At 48.2% G+C, this 22307-nt stretch overlaps 1 protein-coding gene and 1 long non-coding RNA gene across 4 annotated transcripts in view; one reads left to right on the forward strand and one right to left on the reverse strand.

The window, feature by feature from the left end:
• The window catches only part of ZHX2 (zinc fingers and homeoboxes 2), a 142221-nt gene that overhangs the window by 27667 nt on the left and 92247 nt on the right, over positions 1–22307 (reverse strand). The window lies entirely within an intron of this gene.
• On the forward strand, positions 11352–15108 carry LOC105098325 (uncharacterized). Of its 3 annotated transcripts, XR_837997.3 has the most exons (4): positions 11352–11561; positions 13708–14044; positions 14415–14488; positions 14617–15108. It is a non-coding gene; the product is annotated as an uncharacterized LOC105098325 (long non-coding RNA). The 3 variants fall into 3 exon arrangements; XR_010377031.1 differs by having other exon boundaries at positions 13301–14044; positions 14415–15108; XR_010377030.1 differs by having other exon boundaries at positions 14415–15108.

Consider the following 22307-nt stretch of genomic DNA (forward strand, 5'->3'; position numbering starts at 1 on the left):
GTAGCTGATTTACAATGTCAGTTGCAGGTGTACAGCAAAGTTATATATGTACATACATGTGTATTTTTTTAGATTCTTTCCCATTATATGTTATTACAAGAAATTGAATATATAGTTCCCTGTACTATACAGTAGGTCCTTGTTGTGTATCTATTTTATATATAGTAATGTGTGTCTATTAATCCCCACTCCCTAATTTATCCCTCCCCACCCTTCCCCCTTTGGAGCCATAGTTTGTTTTCTATGTCCGCACGTGCTTAACTTATATGGCTCAGTTTCTCAGACAATTTTTTTTACAGCAAAGAGGGGTCTGCTAGTCTGGTTAAGCGGAGGAGCATAATGCAGTAACAGGATGCCATCTGCACGCCTGGTCTCCAGCATCCCCACCACACCGACGACAGATGCTGATGTTCTCCATTTCACAGATGAGGAAACTGAGGCTCAGAGAGCTTAACGGGCTGCCTGAGGAAGGTGGAGCCCAGAGAATCCTGACCCCACACCCACTGCTGGATCCCCGTAACACACCGTTGCTAATTGTTAACAATTCCATTTCCTGACACTGAGTCTCTAAATTAGATTTCTCACAAATTCTGAGTGGCTCTTCCCCACTGGGAGTGTTCAAAGGACTAAGATTTTAATTGAATTGTAATGTTTTTCTCAACTTGCTACTCCGAGATGCTCTCTTATTAGGTAGAAGAAAGCCCCTACATGGTCTCCTCCAGCCAAAATTTTCAGTGGATGAAATGCAGTTCATGAAATGGAAAGGTGACGTTAGCATCACCATGCATTTGGGTGACACAGGGCTCTGTGAGGAGGCTGGTGTCCTGCTGGCTGTGGGTGGGAGTGCTGACTTGAGACGGGTGGTGAGAACTGGAGGGCAAGGAGAGCCAGCTCCTCCTGAGAAGGCAGAACCATCTGGGCCCATGTGTGCCTGGGGCCCAGGATTTATTCTTCCTGAAAGCAGTCAGTTCCAAAGCTCAGGCTCTTTGGGCTCTTCACCAGGTGAAGACTTGGCCTCTGGCTGCCTTGCTCCCCCTCAGTCCTTGCCATTAGTGCCCACCTGGTCAGGGGAAGGGGCACAGGCTGGAGCCAGGCCTCCGGTTGGAATCCCAGCTCTGCCACTTACTAATAGGAACCCACTCTTCTCCAGCCCCAGCCGGGATGCCCACCACCTAGACCCCAAACCCACACACAACCTGGAGAACCCCAACCATGCTCACTCATTCCCCATTGCCAGCATAAGTCCCCGAGACTGTGAAATGGGTGACTCCACCTGCAGGACTGGACTGAATGAGACCCTTTAAGGCTGGCATGATCTGGTTCCCTAAAAGGGTGACTTGAGTGAGTGAGCCAGCGATAGTGATGCGGGGCTCGGCAAAGCGAGGTTCACTGGTTCTGTTCTGCCCTCCTCCTCTTCAGTCTCCCCTCGGAGCATCCCGACCTCTCCCCCAGCAGCCCTTCTCAGCTGCCAACCCCCGCGCCTTGGTGCTGCGCATTGATACCAGCTCATCCCACCTGAGTCACGTGCTCCGACATCTTTCTACCCGTCCTTTGTTCATGCCCATAGACATTTCTATGGCAACTGTGCCAATATTTTTAAAGTCTGCCAACTCTGTTGCCTCTTTGTTTTAGAAGAAGATTTTGCTTTCTATCTTGCTGAGATCAGAGTCACAAGACAAAGGTCACCTTCTTACTCATCTCCACACTCATTTCTCTCTACCTCGGAGGAGGAAGTGGGTCTCCCCACTGTAAGGCTAACCCTCTGCCTGGCCTCCAGGCTGCCCTCTGGTCCTCAGGGACCCCAGCCCAGCACTCAGCAGCTCCCTCAGCACTGAATCCCTTCCCTTTCAGTTATAAACACCTGAGATCGCCATTTCCTTAAAACACTAAACACAGCAAAACCAACATGAAAAGCAGCATTCAGTTTCCCAAAGCTGCTCAATTCTGCCACAGTCTACAGGCCATCATGCCAACTCCTGCTCTCCAGGGCAGAGGCTCCCGAGGAAAGAGGCTGGCCTTCTGGGTCTGGTGGCACCACTCATGGGAGTGTGAGCCTGGACTAGTCACATCCACCCTCCTAAGCCGCAGCATTTGTGATTTGGGGATGAAAATGGTACCCGTGTCAAATGGGTCAAATGAGCATCCAGTGACCTCTCCGCACACAGCGTTTGGCCTTGGGCCTCACACCCGATGAGTTCTGACATTGAGACACAGGGAGGGTACCTGTTGTTAAAAACCATGTAACCATCAAATGTCTCACAGGAAGTGTGAGAAGACTGCTGCTCTCCCTGCTCCGTTACTGCACTGCTCACCCCTCCCTCTGCGGATTCCAGCCTCCTTGTTCTGCTGACACTTTTCTCTTAAACTGCCAAATATATCCCACATCACCGCCTCCGTGGGGCAACCTGGCCTCATCAGACCACCTCTCCTGGGCTCTCCTGGGTTGCACTCCCGGTTTCCTCCTGGCAGCTCCTGCTGTGCGCCCGCATCCATTCTCCACTCTCAGAGGTGCACCTCCATGCCCTTGGCCCCTTCCCTCTCCTCTCCATCCTCCTTGGTGAGCTCATCCACCCCAAAAGCTCTAAGCTCACCCCTGCAGAGAGATTATCTACCCAACCAGCCTTTCTAGCCGTGGTTCTTCTCTGCAGCGCCCCAGACCTTCCTTTCCGGCTGCTGGCTGCCAGTGAGTATGGACTGCAAAGACTTACAAGTAGACGAAGGCTGGAGTGACCACCCTCCACTGAAACCTGATTTTTTTTTTTTTTATAAACAAGGCCCAGATGATTCAGGAAAATAATGTATGAATTAAAAAGCATGGACGATCCAATGCCCACTCAGTTGGAGAAGCCTCTACTCAGGCACCCCCACCTGGAAGGTTATCTGAAGGGGAACTTGGCAGAGGCTGGACTGGACGGCCTGGGAGTCTCTTCCAAGTGTGGATTCTGTGCACCTGTGATCATCACCGGGAGCCTCACGGGCACCTCAAATCTAACACATCTAGAACCAAGCTCAGTGCCTGTCTCCCAAACCTGATCTTTCTCTAGTGCTCCTTATTCCAATAAAAGCAGCACAATCTTCTCAGCCATTCAAGTTGGAAACCTAGATTCCTCTTGCCCCTCCCCTGCGTCCCCAGCCTGAAGTTTACTGTGCACCAGGTCCCCCGTCTCTGCTTCTATAATGTCTCCCGATCCTTCATTCCTCCGCTGTGGGTGGAGTCCTCCTCGTGGCCTCTCGGTGAACAGCATCTGCAAGAACTGCCGGCGTCTCAGCCTGGCCTCTGGGCTTCACCCGTCTGTGGCCGGCATCACCTGTCCGGCATCCTTTCCGTTTTCCTCTGGCAGTGGCAGTCCAGTTCTTTTTAGAGAAAGGCCTGTTATCTTCTCTTGGCCCCTGTGGATCCTCCAGCACTGGGCGCGGGACATGGTTCTGACCACTCAGTACATCGCGCTCTCCAGCAACCGTGAGTGATTCAGGAATGGGCTCGTGACCCCAGTGGAGCAGTCGGAACCAGTGGGGTTCTATTCTGGGGCTTTTGCGGGAAGCCCTGGGGGTAGGATGTGCTCCTTTTCTGGTGGAGTTGCTGAAGGGACTGGATGGAAGCGCAGAAGTGCTAGTGGTCATCTCGCCACATGATGGGCGGCTGAAAGCTGAGCTGAGAGGTGCGGAGAGGCCCTGCTCACACCCCACTGAATGCCCCCAGGCCTGAATCCGACACACCAGGGGGTGTTCCCATACGTCAGTTTGCTTAAGCCAGTGTGATGGGGCTTTCTGTCACCTATAACTGAAAACGTCCCGACACGTGTGGTTTCAGGCCAACCTCCTCACTGCCACCATTTCGTTCTCAACAATCTTTAGCCTTTTCCTGCCAGAGGAGACATGCAAGGTGACATGCCCGTCTGCAACATTCTCTCATTCTTGATGTGTTGGGTACTAGGCCACACTGTTCTCTTTCCCGCAAGTAAGAATCTCAGGGTGTTAGTGGGAGAGACATTCACAGAGGGCTAACCTTGAGTCCTTGCTAATCAAGAAAAGTACATCATTCACAAACTTCAATACTTTTAGAAACAGATTCCATGCATACCTCATGACATGCCATGACCGAACATCGTGTTTCTAAACATGAACCTGACCGTGTCATCCTCACCATCCAGACCTCCCTAGGAGCACTGGGAGCTGGCTGAGAGGCGCTTTCCACCACCCAAGGCCATCTCGGTGCTCCATTCCTGACCTACAACATTCCAGGGATTTTATTTTGTTTTGTTCTTTTTCAGAATAAATGCTTTATTTACATCAACTTTCTTGTTGCTGCTAGGTACAGAAACGCAGTTTAATACATGATCATGTTATAGGAATGAACCTTTGTGCGTATTTTTTTTTTAAATTGAAGTATAGTCGATTTACAATGTTGTGTTAATTTCTGGTGTACATCATAATGATTAAGTTCTATATATATATTTTTTATATATATATATATTCCTTTTCATATTTTTCAAAGGTATTGAATATAGTTCCATATGCTATATAGTAGGACCTTGTTTACCTATTTTATATATAGTAGTTAGTATCTGCAAATCCTGAACTCCCAATTTATCCCTCCACCCCCTCCTTTCCCCCTAGCAACAATAAGTTTGTTTTCTATGTCTGTGAGTCTGTTTCTGTTTTGTAAATAAGTTCATTTGTGTCATTGTTTCAGATTCCACATGTAAGTGATAGCACATGGTATTTTTCTTTCTCTTTCTGGCTTCCTTCACTTAGTATGACGATCTCCAGGTCCATCCATGTTGCTGTAAATCATTCCTGGTGTTGTAAAGGGAAATACAGCAGAAGACCTATTTTTTTGGAAACAAACATGGACCTTGGAAAAGAGAACACAGCTCAGACATTCATTCACTTACTCATACACTCATTCCTTCATTCCTTCTCGAGTGCCTGCTCTCTACCAGACACTGCTTTAGATACTCAGGAAATCAGGCATAAGATCCCTGCTTTCAAGGTGCCCATGATCCAGGAGGGAAAGACAGAACATACACAGAAAACAAAGAACTTACAGACAGTGGTAAGTACTCTGCAGAGAGTTCTTAGAAATAATGTGATGGTGACGTAAGAGCTACTTTCAATGAGATAATCAAGAAAGTCTCTTTGAGGAGAGAATATCTAAGCTGAGATCTTCACATCAAGAAATAGCAATGGTAATGAGTATCAATGAAAACAGAAGTGGAGGCTCACTGACTACCTGTGACATTCTATGTTCACTGCAAAGTAATTTTTAAATTACTCAGTTATCATTTAAAAATTATATTCTCCCTCAAAATACTCTTTTTTGAAAGATCTTAAAATTCATTGAAAAGTACAACATTTCACTTACCAACATGAAAACAAAACTCTTTGATGGTTTTATAATTTTTTTTTAATGGAGGTACTGGGGATTGAATGATGGTTTTATAATGGAAAAAAGTTCTTCTCCCTACTTGGGACGATTCAGGGGTAGATGAACATGAGTTGAGAACTCCAAACATCTCCAAAAAAGAGGGAGGAAAAGTTACCTGTGAGTCTAGATCAAATAGTAAAAGAAATTTCAATCCCAAGGAATACTTTTTATAAAGTGGAGTAAAGAACAAAACTGTAGCAATGCAGTTTTTTGAAGTAAAGATGAAGCAATGTTGTGATAGCTTATGGATAAATGCCAAATGCCATTCTCTGCCTTTAACGAGAGAATCCAAAGGAGGAAAAACAGAATGAAGGAGGTTCACAGGGCATTGTTTGGAGTTGGAAGGCTCGTAGAGGTGCCCTGAGCCTGTCCGTTAGGTAAGGCCAACCCTGAGACCTGGGAAGGAACAGTATGCAAGTACGGCCAAGAGGACTGAGAATCTGGTCCTTCCCCGGCATTATCAGACACTAATGGCCCATCTGCCTGGGCAGGTGGGTGAAGTTTCTCCTGAGGTGGTTGTGTTGGGGTGATAGGTTCTGCTAGGTCGCTGTCCAACCTTAATGTCATGGTGAGAATCAAGGTGTTTTGAGCTGAACTGTTCCTTCCGGAGCTGATCAAACAGAGTGGGTAAGTCTCCTAGCTTTGGAGTTAGAACAGACTTGGGTTTGAATTGAGGCTCCATTCCAACACTAACTAACCGGTCATGACATTGGCAAGAAACTTCCCTTCTCCGAGATATGGAGAAATCTGGAGCTCATGCCCACTTCGTGGGATTGTTAGGGTGCCATAAGAGGGCTAATGCTGGCAAAGATCCTAAGACCAGGTACCTGCAAATACTGGTAAGTCATAGCAAGGCTGATGATGGGGCAAGAGCAGCTCCACTGTGATGGACTATAAAGCAGAAGTCAGTGCCCCAGAAAGAGTATGACAAAGGCAAGATGAATTTGAGCCCCTGGAGGGGCTCAAAGTAGCTCACAACTATAGACACGGGCCAGGGCAATCAGGAAATTGTGTGTGTGTCTGCCTGGGTTTCACATCACAGATCTATCGCATTGTTACATCTTTACTCCCTCTCTTTCTCTGAACAATAGTCTTGTTAAAAAAAAAAAAAAAAAGCAACACGATAAAGACATATTTTGCAAAGTGGCTTCATTATTTTTGCAGTTAATTACTGGTGCTATCATCTTCTTCAAGGCAAACTATCCTTTTTCTGCGTAGAATGAAGCATAACAGCCCCCACCACATACAGGCAGGCCCCACCACACACACACCCACAAACACAGAAAACCAGGGCGGCTGGGGGAAGTGATGTGTTTCTGAAAGCAGAAAAAAAAATCTTCCTGAGACAGAAAGAAAAAGGAATCAATTTTAGCTCTACATGTCACATACATACATAAATAAGGCGCTATCAAATGTTTAAGACGGGTCTACTCTGATTTACAATCCGTCAAATTCTGCTATCAAAACATTTAGAGATGCTGTGAGACTACGGGGACGTATTGTATCGACAATTCCTGGTGTAACCTTTTCATTCCGCTCCTGTGGGTGATTTTGCGCACACTTCATCTTCTCGGAGACGAGAGAGAAGCGAGATCTTTCTGTTCCCCAGGCACGGATCAGGGCGAGACAGGGCTTTTCAGCAGATCCTTAGATTCTGTCTGTCAGATCCCCCTCCATTCTAGCCCCCACCCCGCCCTCCAGCCCATCCTTTGCATCCCCCAGCCCACAGCTTTCGCTTGAACCCCTTTCATCTCTACCTCGAAGAGACTTCCCTTCATCTCAAAGCCTGGGATAAAGGCTGAAGGTTTCCTCGTATTCTCTGATAGAATGTCCTCCACAAAGCCATTCATCCAAGCCAGTTAAATCCCAGACAGAAATGACACAGATTTAAGGTACATCCAGGGGCTGTATTTCTGCATCTCTCTGCACTGGACCCAGAGTATCACGGGCTGAATAACAGCCCCAAGGGCATCCAGGTCCTAATCCCTGGAACCTCCGAATGTGACCTTATATGGCAAGAGGGACTGCGATGTGATTAATTTAAGGCTAGCAAGATGGAGAGATTATGCAAGTGAGCCCTAAATCTAATCACAGGTGCCCTTATAGAGGGAGGTCTGACTACAGATGAGGAGAGGCGATATGATGATGGAACAGAGCCTGGAGTGAGGTGCTCTGAAGACAGAAGAGGGGAGCCACAAGCCAGGGCCTGCAGGCAGCCACCAGAAGCTGCAAAAGACAAGGAGGCTACAGAAGAATCCGGCCCTGCCAGGGCCTTGACTTTAGCCTTAAGGATCTGATCATCGGCTTCTGACCTCTAGAACGTTAGAGAATAAACCTGTGTTGTTTTGAGCCAACCCCTTTGTGGTGACCTGTTGCCACAGACAGAGGCTAGCACTCCGGGGACGAGCTGAGCTGGGTGTGCCACGTGAGGCTTTCCTGTCACCCCACGCCCCCTCCTAGGTCAGCTGCTCCCTGCTTCTCCTGGGAATGAGTAATGCTTCTCCTGGACTCTGATCCACAAGGCCAGGATCCACTGCCTTCAGTTTCCATAAAATCGCCACCGTTAGTGTGATTACCTCTGCTCGCGATGACCATGTTCTAAATGACAGTCTTTAGAGAGGCACACGGGAGCTTGCAAAGATGCATGCAGCACGGCCTGCTGCTCTCCCTCCAGCTCAGGTTCACGGTCCCCCTCCTCATCTTCCACGGCTACCACCCTGACCCAGGTCAGCACCGTCTCTCACCTGGGCCCCTGCAGGTGCCTCCTGCCTGGTTTCCCAGCTTCCCCTTCGTGCCCACCTTCCTCAACTCACTAATCCCCCAGAAAGATCTTCTAAATCATAAACCGCATCTGCTGACATAATCTGATGCTCAGACTCCATGCCAGGCCAACTGCATGAGAACCTTGGGGCGGGGACCCAGCTGTGGTGGCTTTCCAAGCTCCCCAGGTGATGCCGATGGAACCGCCTGGAGTGGGTGATGACTGGGTGCATCTCTGACCCACACCCTCAGCTGTGCCCCCATGTTTAGAACACCTGCTCTTGGAGGTGGAGGGCCTTACCCTGAGTGTGTTAAAGCTGAGCTGTCTACAGGGTGGCCTAACATGTCCCCCTCACGTCCCAGGCTGTGGTAAGGCTCACATGAGATGGCGATTACAAAGGGACCAAACTGCCTTCTCCCCTCCCTTCCCCCTTTCTCTCTGATCCCCTTCCTTTCCCCCTCCCTCATCTTTCCATCCCTCTTTTAAAGGTCTCATAAGGGATGAATGTCCGGTGGTAGCTCACTAAACGGCTGCAGGTTCCTCCCTGGGCCCAAGACATGAACTTCAGTTCAGCCCCTCCCATACAGCCAGGAGTGCACAAGTCTTGCAGAAACGCCCCTGGCTCCCGGGGGTCCAGGCACAGAGAGCCTTGCATGGCTGCACCCCAACACAAGTAAACAGCTTCCTTTAGTCAGGCAGGGCGAGAGCCAGTATTCCTGGCCAACCGTGGGCCACAGACCGCAAACCTGCATCTGGGCTTGTCCAGCCCCACTCATTTTACAAGTAGGAAACTGAGGCTTAGAGACGTATCAATGCCCATGGAGAGCACCAGGGGGCTCTTGACAAGTGGCCTCCGGTAGCCACTGGCAAGGCCTGCCCCATCTGGGCCTGGAAAGCTCTCAGACCAGGGAGGGTCCCCTGATAACACCGAGGACCAGCTTTGGGCTGAAAGGGTGAGGATTCTGGTTGGCCTCGCCGATGTGATGTCTTGGTGGACAGACCAAGGACTAGGCGGGACTCCCCCCCCACCACTTTTGCTCTCAGCACACAAACCTGGCAACGCCCTGAGTCTCCGCACCCCCAACACATCTGGGAGGTGGAGGGAAAGCGGGATGGGAGGGTGTGTTTTGGGATCACCTTCACCACGGGGGGCAAGATTCTTACCAAGTCAGTCCCCGTGTGCAAGGGCTCTAGAAAAGTATGATTTTTTTTTTTTTAACAATTTAAGCTTGAGAAAGAATCCGGAGGGGGTCCCTGTGCTTCCAGAATTCCTCTTTCACATTTTCTGAGCTACTTTGCAAACTGCCGCTCTTTGGCAGAGAATTACCAGTCTGCTCGCTTTTTTTTTTGCCAATAGCCCTCTCCATCTCCTCCACACCAATAATGACCGTCAGGATGCTGCTGGAGATGAGCCTCCCCCAGGTCCGGAATGTGCCTTATGGTACACAGAACATTTTTACGCACATCGTCGCGTGGGAGCTCTTCATCCTGGGGAGGCAGAGTGGGAAACGCTATAGCCTCCATTTCCCCATGAGGCCACTGGGGCCGAGAAGAGGTTTGTTTGGTGATCTGCCTCAGAACCTTCCTTACACCAGCTCCCTGCTGTTACCTTCCTGTTGTACAAACAGGAGACACGGCATCGAGCTGGCTTGCTGAACTGAAGTAGGAGCCCAAGCCTGACCCTTCTTTTGCCTTTGTGGTTTCCCTTTTTGGGAGGAATACAACCTTAGTTAATTATAACCAACCACACCGCATCCCTAGTTTCCTACAGAGTTTGCTCTGTTTTGGCAATTGCCGTTCTCTGTGCATCCATGTGAGAAAGAGTATGAGTTACCGGTATATGAAGACAGGAAACAAAATAATACTGAGTGGATTTTTAAATTTTTCAGACACTAGGGGCCTGTCTTTGTGATTCTTTGTCCTCTTCCAGAGGAATTTCCAGATGCCAGTCTTAATCCTCCAACGTGCTGTGACCCTGGGTACGGTAGCTTGGTCAAAATATTAAAAATATGTGCCAGGGAATATCAAGAAGCAAAACTCTATATACAAGTGAGAAATGGGGTTACTTCTTGGCTGACTGAATGGGTCAGAATGGTCACCGAGCACTGGCTGATGAAGTATCAGTGGCTTATGGGGGAAGAAATTTTAAAAAATCAGTATGTTCCATGTCACATGAGTGGTATTAGAAAGAAGAATGTTGTAACAGTATCTTGTTGACATAGAGGCTAGCAGAAGCCAGGAGACAGGTCTGTGCCTTCAGAGAGAGCATGGCCTTGCCAATACCTGCATTTAGACTTCTGGCCTCCACAACTGGGAGACAACAAGTTTCTGTTGTTTTGAGCCACCCACTTTGGTAATGGCAGCCCAAGGCAACTCGTACACCACCCAAAGCAGAGAAAGAGAGACACTCAGCCAGTCCCCAGCTGTTCCAGCCCCATCATTTCAAGTCATCTGGGCTGTGGCTCCCAGACGGCATGGAACAGAGACAAGCCCAAAATGTTACACTCTGTTTGAACTTCTCACTCACAGAATTGTGAGATATAATAGATTTCTATTGGAAATCCCTGGGTTTTGGTGCAGTTTTTAGGCAGCAATAGTTCACCAGCACAGAGGCAGACCCAAGATTACAACCAAGAGTGTGAGAAGATGCCTACACCTGGACCTGAAGCCTGACAAGTCACAGTAAGCCTGAATGAAGGACACTGAGGAAGGCCTGAGGTTGAGGGGGCTCCACGCCTGATGGGCCGCCTGGCTGGCTCTGCCAGCAGGATGAGAGACACACCCCGCCCCCTCGGCAGCCCCCAACAGCCCCCGGGTCAGGTGGCAGAGTGACTTGAAGGCAAGAGAAGCTCTTTCTGCTACACAGCACTGCTACTGAGAGCTCTGTGCTGGCCGCTGTGCTTGGAGCTTCACTGTTATTGCTAAACTTACAAAATCTTGAAAGTAGGTGTTTTACGAATATGGAAAGTGCAGCTCAGACGCTCAGAGAGAGCTCAGGATAACATGCTCAAGGACCAGAGCTAGTCCAAGGCAGAGGTGGGGGTCAAACCGAGCTCCAAGGCTTGGGTTTTTGAAGGAACCCAAGGGAGTCCAAGCTGGGGTGACGTGACACTGGAAGAGGGAGGGGAGAGGGAACAGGAGGCGGGCCTTTAAAACAAATAAACAAAACAGAGTCCAGTTATTCAAAGGTGCCCCTTGAAACGACTGCCACGTCGTCCATTTGGCCAACACGGAAGGTGCAGCCACCATCCTAGAAATCTCAAGCAGCCTCTCCGAGTTCCGTGGGACCGATGGCTGTGAAAACGGTCTGCAAAGAGTTTTCTGCAGGACTGAGAGACTGAGGCTGTGTAAGCCCTAACATCTGCTGATTGGGTAAGCGGATATATTTAGTGGTGGAACAGTTTTTCTTCCAGTTTCGTAACACTTGAAAAAAAACCCCTGCTTGTCCTATTTTTTTTTCCCTTTTCTTTTTTCTCTCTCTCTCTCTCTTTTTTTTTTTCTTTCTCAAGAGCTCGCAAGGGATGTTGCCATTCTTTCCATAGCAACATGCTAGGATACTGACTGCTTTGCTGGGAGGTCTAAGCAGGATCCAGGAGGCAGGAGAAGAAGTTGCCAGGTTGGGACAGGGAAGAAACTGCTGAAACTCTAACACCCAAAAGGAAGGCAGGAAAGGCCTTGAGCCACTCAGGTTCTCAGAGCTACAAGTGTCACCCCAGCCCTGCTCCTCTCCCGCACTGAGGGGCGTCTCCTGCATGTTCGGGGCGGGTTCTGCAGGCCCTTGTTTGTTTGCTTCCCAGTGCATCCGGATTCTGACGGTTGTTTGTTCTTTAGGAAGTGCTCCCTTTCTTCAATTCTTTCTCCATCCTTCTGATGACGGTAGGGAGGCAGCTTCAACAAGGTGACAGCCTGTCTTCAACACTTCTTGCTAACATTAACTCAGCTCTCCTTTGAGGGAAGGTGGATCCAGACATCAGGGGAGGGGCAGAGGAGGTTGTGGGGAAAGCAGCCTGCACTGGAGGGCACAGTGTCCCCACTTACACACACACAGGCCACGACGGCCCAGTGCGGGGCACATTCTTATCTCCACTTCGCTCAGGGAACTCTGGATCTGAAGCCAAGAACTGAAGGTGCCAGGCCTAAACTCTAAAGGCAGAGCTGGATGCAAACTTGGTGTCATATACCATGTTCGGTATTGTCCGGGGAGCCTGCGTGGAGCTCGGCCACCTCGGCCCATAGGCAGAGAAGCCGGCGCCTCCTATCAAGGGCGACAAGTGTTAAGCAGACCCAGCCTGCCCTTGTTCTTTCCAACACGGCCTTCTGCCTCTCATTTCTATTCTCTGAGGGGCTGCTGTGGCGCTGAAGAGTGCGTAGGAGGGGGAGTGCCTGGGAGTCATTAAACAATAATACTTTTGAAGAATATATAAGGACGTGGGAACATACTCATAAAATGTTAAGTAAAAATGAAGCTACAACGTACTGTAGGACGCCATTTATGTGATGTCTGGAACAGGCAAAATTAGAGAAAAACCAGTGGTTTGCAGGGGCTGGAGAGGGGGGGTTGACCCACAAGGAGCACAAGGGAATTTTGGGGGGGTGGGTGATAGAATTGTTCTGTATCTTGATTTTGGTGATGGTTACTCAACTACATAGGTTTATGAAAACTCACAGAACTGTTCACTAAAAGGCATGAATATCACTGTATGCTAAGTACCTTAATTTTTAAAATAAAAGCCAAAAAATCCGCAGCTACCTGTCAGTATATACGATAGAACACCAATTTCGTGTAAAACACACAAACATTTGTAAAAAATGCAGATGATGTTAACGCTGGCTACGTCTGGGCTTTGGAATTATTCATGATTTTTATTTTCTGCTTTATATATTTTCAACAACTTTTTTTCTGGTTTCCAGTCTTTATTCTCTGTATTTCAAACTGCTCCAGTTCTCAGTATCATTTCTTTTCCTTTTCGCAGCCTGTTTTATTTTTTAATTTATTTTTGTTTTGAAGTACAGTCAGTCTACAATGTGGTGTCAATTTCTGGTGTACAGCATAATGCTTCAGTCATTCATATACATACATATGTTCCTTTTCATATTCCTTTTCATTATAGGTTACTACAAGATTTTGGATATAGTTCCCTGTGCCGTACAGAAGAAATTTGTTGTATACCTAATTTACATATAGTAGTTAGTATTTATTTTCAAGAATTTCTATAATAACCCATATTGTTATCTTTAGAACCAGAGGGGTGGCTTTATTTTAGCCATGGTTGAAAGAGTTTTGGAGTCAAGCTCCAGTTCTTAGAAGCTGTGTGACTTGGAGCGAGTGGGGCCATAAACCTCTGAGCCCAGTCTTCTCATCTGTAAAATGGGATAACACCATTTACCTCTGAGGGTTGTTACTATGACTAAATGGGATAACAGGTGTAGAAGTGCCTTAAAAACTGGAAGATGCAGATCAACTAGTAATTACTGCCATCCTCTCATCTCTGAGAATTTCTTTCATTTCTTCACCCAGTGGTTTCCAAGCAAGACATCATCACACATTCATGCTAGTAAGAGCCTGAAGCTAGCACATGACTTATTAAAAAGAAAAAGGAGTGCCTCGTATGTAGTGAGTACTCAACAAATACATGCAGAATGAGTAAGTGCCGAGCTGTCCTCCGTGCGATGTACCAGGAGAAACAGACAGAGGGCCAGTAGCTTGCTCACAAGCTGCAGTCCCGCAAATCTTTGAAACTGTTGATCGTATGCTGTGCGCTGATTATGAACCCAGCAGACTCCTCCATCTAATGGCAGAATTGAGGACATTTGAGGTGTACATCCCCAGAAGCTAACCACCTAAGTAGGGAGAGGTAAGTTATAGATGCAAAGGTGTCACAGATGATACGGAAAAGAACTTGGTGAAGGGGAGATTAGCATACAGGGGTGTGATGGCGGGGAGGGGGGCTTTCCTGGCTATGTGGGACTACAGCTGAACCTTGAAAAAAAAGGGAAGCATGGATGCTACAAAACGAGGCAGAAGGATGTTCCAGTTGGGAGGACAGTTTGGGCCAGGGGTTGGCAAACTATGCTCTACCTCTTGCTTTTACAAATAAAGCTTTACTGGGACACAGACAGCCAGGCCCATGTTTGCTTTTATGCTTCCACGGCGGAGTTGAGTAGTTGCAACAGAGAGCTTTTGGTCTGCACAGCCTAAAACACTGACTACCTGCCCCTCTACAGAAAAGGCTGGCTGACCCCTGGTCTGGGCTGAGACACAGAGGCCTGAACACACCGTAGCGTCTGCTGAGGATCAGGTGAGAAGGGATCTGGGTGTAACAGAGGAGGTGAGGCGGGAGGCAAGGAGAGACGGGACAGGTAAGAGGCTGGGGGCGGTGGAGGTGGTGAGGAGGCAGATGGCAGGACTGATGTTCTTGTTTCCAAGGTAGCAAAACAGCATTGCTGAATTTGCCAGGGACGTTCTGGGGTCTGGACCATATGACAGCCAGTCCTGGAGGGGCCTGGTGATGACCCTGCGGCCAGGACTGCAACAGAGAGAGTGGGCAGCAGTGGCTCTGACATCCCATGAGGGGCGGGAGAGGCCTAGAGGGCTGTGAAGACGAGCCGCACCCTCCGCCGGCACCCACCCACACCCCAGGTAGCTTCAGCTCTTTCACACATTTGGATGCCATCCACTGAGCTTGCGGGTGCTGGAGCAGGGAGAACTGGCTTCTACAAGAACAGCAAGGGCTGTCAGGGAATAAAAGACATTAGTCAGCCTTCAGCTTTGTTCTTTCCTCTCTCGTTCATTCATTTTAAACGCCTTGAATGAACTTACTCCCTCAGTCTCCAATTCAGCTCCCATGTTCCTGAATTTAGCTCCTGGCCTCCTATCTCTCTGTGAGAACTGTGCTCAAAATAAACAATTTCTTAATCACGTTAGGTTCTGCTTTTGTCCTTGGGGCCTATGTCAGTGCCTGGTATGCAGGGGTGCCTAATAAAAATGTTGGTTGAAACACTGAAATGACAAAGGTGGGCAGGACACAGTTTCTGACTTGGGAACTGTGTCATTCCTGTGTCTCAGTTGCCTCATCTGCAAAATGGGGAGGGTGGTGGCACTTACTTCATACGAGTGTGAGGATTAAATGAGTTGAAGAAGAGTCGTTTAGAACAGTGCCTGAGTCAAGGCAAGAGCTCAGTAGATTACTGTAAAGCTACAGTAATCAAAACAGTATGGTACTGGCACAAAAAGAGACACGTAGATCAATGGAACAGGATAGAAAGCCCAGAAATAAACTGACACACTTATGGTCAATTAATCTATGACAAAGGAGGCAAGAACATACAATGGGGAAAAGACAGTCTCTTCAATAAGTGGTGCTGGGAAAACTGGGCAGCTACCTGTAAAAGAATGAAGTTAGAACATTCTCTAACACTATATACAAAAATAAAATCAAAATAGATGTAACGCTTAAATGTAAGATTGGAAACCATAAAACTCCTAGAAGAAAATATAGGCAGACAACCCTCTGACATAAACCGAGTAATATTCTTTTGGATCTGTCTCCTAAAGCAAAGGAAACAAAAGGGAAAATAAACAAATGGGACCTAATTAAGCTTAAAAGTTTTTGCACAGTAAAGGAAACCACTGGCGAAACAAAAAGACAACCTACTAGATAGGAGAAAACATTTGCAAATGATATGGCCAATAAGGGATTAATATCCAAACTATATAAACAGCTTAGACAACTCAACACACACACACACAAAACCCCCCAAACAACCCAATTAAAAAGTGGGCAGAAAACCTGAATACACTTTTTTCCAAAGAAGACATACAGATGGCCAACAGGTACATGAAAAGATGCTCAACATCATTAATCATCAGAGAAATGCAAATTAAAAGCACAGTGAGACATCACCTCACACCTGACAGAATGGCTATGCTCAAAAAGAACAAATAACTAATGTTGGCGAGGTTGTGGGGAAAAGGGAACCCTCATTCATTGCTGGTGGGAATATAAATGGGGGCAGCCACTGTGGAAAACAGTACGGAGGTTTCTCATAAAACTAAAAATAGGTAATGGATTAAAAGTACAAACTATTAGGTATAAAATAAGTTACAAGGACATATTGTACAACCTGGGGGATACAGCCAAAGTTTTATAATAACTATAAATCAAGCATAACCTTTAAAAATTGTGAGTCACTATACTGTACACTTGTTAACATATACTATTGTACAGCAACCTCAATAGAAGAAAAAACAACAACAAAAAAACAGAACTACCACATGACCCAGCAATTCCACCCCTGGGTCTATATCTGAGAAAAACAAAAACACTTATTCAAAAAGATACAGGTACCCCAATGTTCACAGCAGCATTATTTACAATAGCCAAGACATGGAAGCAACCTAAATGTCCATCAACAGATGACTGGATAAAGAAGATGTGGTATATTTGTATATTTGTGTGTATATATATATTTATACACACACAATGGAATACTACTCAGCTGTAAAAAATAATGACATTTTGCTATTTGCAACAACATGGATAGATGTTGGAAGTATTATGCTTAGTGAAGTAAGTCAAACAGAGGAAGACCAGCACTGTGTAATATCACTTATATGTGAAATCTAAAAAATACAACAAACTAGTGAATATAACAAAACAAAAGCAGGCTCACAGATGTAGAGGACAAGCTAGTGGTTACCAGTGGGGAGAGGGAAGGGGGGAGGAGCAAGATGGGGGTAGGGGATTGAGAGGTACAAACTACCAAGTATTAAATAAATAAGCTACAAGGACATACTGCACCACACAGGGACATAGCCAATATTTAAAAATTGCGAATCACCATGCTGTACACTTGAGATTTAAATAATATTGTACATCAACTCAATTAAAAAAAAAAAAGAGAGCTTAGTAGACGTTAGCCATCACTTTTATTATTACAGCCTGAATGGGCTCAGGCAAGGGCAGCACAATCCTGAGGGTTGTGCAAGACTAAAGAGAAGAAGAGGTGGGATTGTTTCCATTGAGAGGATCCAGAAAGCCTTCAGAGGGGAGGTCTGTTTGCAGTGCCTTTAGAGTCACGTATTTGGGAAGAATCCTAATGGCTTCACGAGGCAAAAACTGAACTGTAACTGATTACTGATGTCTGCTCTGGGCAAGGAAAGTACAATAGTGGTATGCGTGCCTCCTCCACCTGTGTTCTTTATTTTAGGATTCAAACATGTCAGGACACATTTGGAATTCTGGCAGGACAGGCCTGCCAATAAATTTTTGAATTCTAAGCCTTAAGGGTTGTTTGGGAAGTAATGTGTCCTTAGGGAAGGTGCATACCCTGACTTGAGAACGTTGCCTTAGTCATCAGAAGGAAATGCAATTTTGACTGCGGCCTGGTGCCTGATCTTCATCAGATCATCCTCTGGCCCAGAGCCCAAGGATCCATGCCTAATTCTGAGAGGAGGGAACAAGTTAAAACTGACAGCGTTGTCTCAAGAAAAACCTCTGCGTGAAGCAGCCCTGCCAGGGTCTCGTGATGGAATGGAACACGACGGGGTGGGGGCTGTAGCCTTCTGGTCACGGCAGAGTCCACTGCGGGCGTGGGCACAGTGGGGGTGGGGGCGCTGGTGGTTTGGGTGCTCTGTCAGACTCTGCGAGGCCTCTCAAGAGCAAGAACAGGAGGAGGGTTCGTGGCGGCTCCTCAGAGTGAAGCATACCCGCAACGTTCCCTGAGGACTCCCAGGAGTAGTTAGGGGACGGGAGGTGATCAGGGCCTGGAGGCCCCACCACACTGGGTGGGGACAAAGCCTCATGTGTAGTGACCCCAACGTGAGCCCAAGGCTGGGAGCCCTGAGAAACAGGTCACAGAGTGGTGCGTGGGAGGAGTGCTCTGAGTGCACAGAGGAGGGAGGTGCTGGGATGGGGGCAGAGGTGCTGGAAGGCTTCACGGAGATAAGGGCTGAGCCAGGTGAAACTGTAGATGGGGATCTGGAAAAGGAAGGGCCCCCGGAACCAGGGGAGACGTGGGAGCAAAAGCACCGAGGCACGAAAGGCAGGCTGGATCAGGGAATGGCATGGATTTGGGTGGCGGGAGGTCAGGGGACCTGTGGTGGGAAATGAGGCTGGAGGGGAGCAGGGAGTGGAGGGGGCAGATCAGAAGGAGCGCAAACATTAAAAGCAAGGACTTCGCTTTGTTCTTTGCTGCTTTCCCAGTTCCTAGGGACAGCAGCCAGCACAGAGGGAAAGCTCCGTAAGGAATAGTTAAATGAGAGGACGGATGGACGGAAGGAAGAAATCAGGGTTGAGGGGAGGGCAGAAGCTCCCCTTCCTTTTATTGAGAGCAGTACGGGAAGGAAACCCTGGTTGGGCTTTTAAGGGAAAGGAAACCTGACGAGCAAGATTATGAGCAAATACAGCAAAGAAGAAGGGTGTGTGTGTGCAGGCATGCACATAAAGCAAAAGTGTAAGAGACGGGTTGTGTTCTCAGCCCCGAGCCTCAAAAAAAGTACCTCTAGGTTTAAAAGAGAAAGAGAAAGAAAAGCACTGGAGCCCCTCTCCACTGCATTGAAGTGAACAGCACAAAGCAAAGTGATGATTAGAGCCTTCCCAGGATGCAATGCAACTTCCTCCAGGCGCCAAGGGAGAAGGACCCCTCTTAACCTGGTCCCTGGGGCTCCCTGCTCAGCCTCCGTGGCTCAAAGGGACGTGGCTGGAGGATGCGCAAGCCAGGTCGCCCAGCCCAGCAGGGACGCGGCCCAGAATGAGCCTCCTCTCCTTGTTCTAGCCTCGCTGCCTGTCTTTGGAGCCTTGCTGAGAAGGAGGAAAACGGGGCCAAAGCTGAGATGAAAGCGCCTGTAATCTCATAAAAGAGCCAGGCGGAGGCTCTGAAAGACACAGAGGAGCCAACACCTGCCATTTGCACTTCAAGGCAGGTGGTTTGAAACCCACCAAGGCAAGAGGCCTGTCTGTCCTTCCCCGCCAGTGCCTGGGCTCAGGGGAGCGATGGCCCTGGGGACCAGAGTGTGCTGGCCGGTCAGTTGTATCTCCCGTAGGCTGAAGGAGGACGAGGAGGAGAGGCTGGTGAACCACCGGAGCTCCCTGCTTGAAATCTGCATTTAGGAGAGCTGGCGACTTAAAAATCCACCACCTCCTTTCCTTGTCTGACACAAGGTTTATTTATCACTTTCTTTGGTTTTCAGACCACCGTACAATGGGGAAACACACCCGCTACCACTATCAAACCTTTTCCCAAAGCCAAAATGTGACTCTGCTAGGAGTCTGCTTTAGGTGGGACATGAAAGGAGCCTTTTTTGCCTTTATTTGCGCTTCTGAGAAAGTCTGCAACCCTGCTGGAACCCAAGGCCTGGACCAGGTCCTATTAATCACCCATAACTGGGACAGGGAATGTTTCCCCGCAGCAGAAAGCCAAGAAAGCAAAAGCAGAAAGAGATACACAGTTTTCCAAACGAAATCCCCAAATGATCCATACAGGACCTCTGACAAATTTCTTACAAAGTTATTTTCTATTTTCCACAAAGGCTCTAGGGGGAGTACTCGGGGAAATCTCCAAGTTTGAAGAGAACAAGTTGTCCTTTCAGAATGTGAATCACCACGACGGTGGGGGAAGCCGTGGAGGGCACAGGAAGCAGTGAAGTGGGGAGAAGGCTAAGTTCCCGGGCACAAACCCTCACGGCATCACTCAGCCACATTCACAGGATGGCGGGCTCTGTGCTGTCCGCTGTAACTGGTGAGGCATCCACGTGGAGAGAGCCCCTGCAGGGGAATCGGGGGACCTGAGTGCTATTCCTGGTCTCATTCCTAAAGGTGTCACTGCATTATCTATAAAGCATGAAGATTGGATGGGGGTAGCTCTCAGGGTTCAGCTCCAGGGCTCTGAGATGCTAACAGCTGTTCTGAGAAAGGTGAAGAAACAGCATCACGGAGAAGTGGGGTGGGGCTGGGACCCAGAAGATGCGCGGTCACGGCTGCAGGGAACCAGACACGGCAGACCCAGCCTGGAAGTCAAAGAAGAAAGCAAGAGGCTCCCCTTGGGAATAACGTTAAAATATTTATGGCAGCTGGAATCATAGTAAAGACAGAGATATGCCTCCCCAAAGCAGTTTCTCTGGGAATAACTGAATTGCAGACTCTGAACATCAGAAAAATCCAAGAGAGATGAAAAAGCTTGGGTAACAAAGCAATAGGGAGAAAACCACTTCTCCAGGAGCCAGCTGAAGTATCCGAATTAACCTGTAAGATTGATTAGTGACTTGAGGTCTGCTGTTGTATGAAAGGAAATCGGCTGCAAGTTTTAATGAGTTGGGGTTTTTATAAGCGGTAGGTAAAATGCCAAGTGATGGGCCTGAAAGGGCAGGTCTCAGGACCCAGGGACAGGGTGGGCATTCTGCTCTGGCAGCAGCATGTAATGGGCTTGAAACTAGGCCAGGGCTGAACCGGGGCCTGAGGCATGGCTGAGAAATAACCAGTAGGGCCCTTGTGCCTGTCAGTTGTAGGCAAGTGCCATCTGCTTGGGTGGCTGCCCGCTCTGCCCCACTCTCTGTCCATTTTACCATGTGTGGTTATGGTGACCATGGCTAGTGGGATGCAAGTGCCCTTAGTGCCCTTCTGTTCCTCTGGTTTAATACATGCTGCCGTCTTGGCCCTGGGCAGCCTGGCGGAGAGCTGGCTGCCGGGATCAGATGGCAGGATGAGGGCAGCTGATCCCCAGTGCTGTTTGCTGGCTTGCCTTCCTCCTTCCACAGTCTTCCCTGCATACGTCCAAGGCATCAAGGATTGAGCTAGGTGTTGAGACTATGCCAATGAGCAATCTTTTCTCCCTGGGTTCAAGGAGGAGGCAGATAAGACAATATGCAGAGATGAGACAATGGATTAAGTTCTGTGAATGAAGGAAAAAGAAAGTACTATAGAGGTTAGGGTGGGTAGGGTCTGTGGGGTGGAGATCAGGAAAGGCTTGCCCCAGGAGCCAGCTGAGCTCATTAACGCCATCATTATAGGACAGATTCACCCACAGACTTGGTGGAGCTTTCTGGGTTCTATGCATCCATCCCTCCTTTCTATCAATAATATATCTGAAATAAAGCAGTCACAAAAGAGCACATAGTGTATGACTCCATTTGTATGAAATGCCCAGAACAGGCAAATCTATAGAGACAGAAAGCAGATTAGTGGTTGCCTAGAGCCTGGGGGAAGGGAGGCATGGGGGCATGGCATTTCTCTTCAGGCTGATGGAAAATGTTCTAAAATTGTGCTGAGGGTTGCATGATGCTGGAATATAATATAACTGCAGAATGGTACACTTCAATAGGTGAATTATACAGCATGTGAATTATATCTCAAAAAAGCTGGTATATTTGCACCTCTTCTTGGCTCCCACTAGACTAAGGTTCACAAGGGGCAAAGGCCCCTTTCTTTCTTCTGCCACTGTCTTCTAAGGACCTGGCACAAAGTAGGTGCTTTCATATTTGGTAATGAATGAATATGCGACCTTGGGCAAACCCCTTAGGCTTTTTAAGCCTCAGTTTCTGCATCCGCAAAATGGACATAAGAACGCCTCTGCAAAGGGCTTGATTAGGAGACAAGGCACTGGAGGCTGCTGGCAGTCTGTAGCACACAGCGGGGCTGATTAAAGGGTAATTCCTGGATTTGTGGTTCAGCGCCATTGACTTGGCTCCATGGAGGATCCCCACCACTGGGAATGCTGTTTTTTAGCCACCCACCCACCTCCCATCACACATCCATTCTTAGAGCCCAGTGGCCACGCTGTCACACAGAGCAGCCCGCGTGGAGCCAGGAGTCAGGCGGTTAGAGGCTGCCCCGTGCGAGAGCCCAGCCAGCAGGGGGCTGGTGAACACATCAGACTGCATTCGCTGTCTCTGGAGATGCCTCTGACAGCCTCTCCCAGACTGTCTGTCACTGCTGGTCAGGGTGACGCCAGCTCTGAGGCCACGCTGCATGCTAGCGGGACAGGCTGAAAAGGCACAGTATTTTCAAAACAGTTGGCTGCGTGAGGGTCAAGGCATGACCACTGGAAGCCAGGCCACCATCCTCATGAAGCCATTTTGCAAAAAACATGAAAAGGAACTTTCAGGCCCCCAGATACCTAGAG

Source organism: Camelus dromedarius, chromosome 20 (genome assembly GCF_036321535.1).
Source record: "Camelus dromedarius isolate mCamDro1 chromosome 20, mCamDro1.pat, whole genome shotgun sequence".
Classification (NCBI taxonomy): Eukaryota; Metazoa; Chordata; class Mammalia; order Artiodactyla; family Camelidae; genus Camelus; species Camelus dromedarius.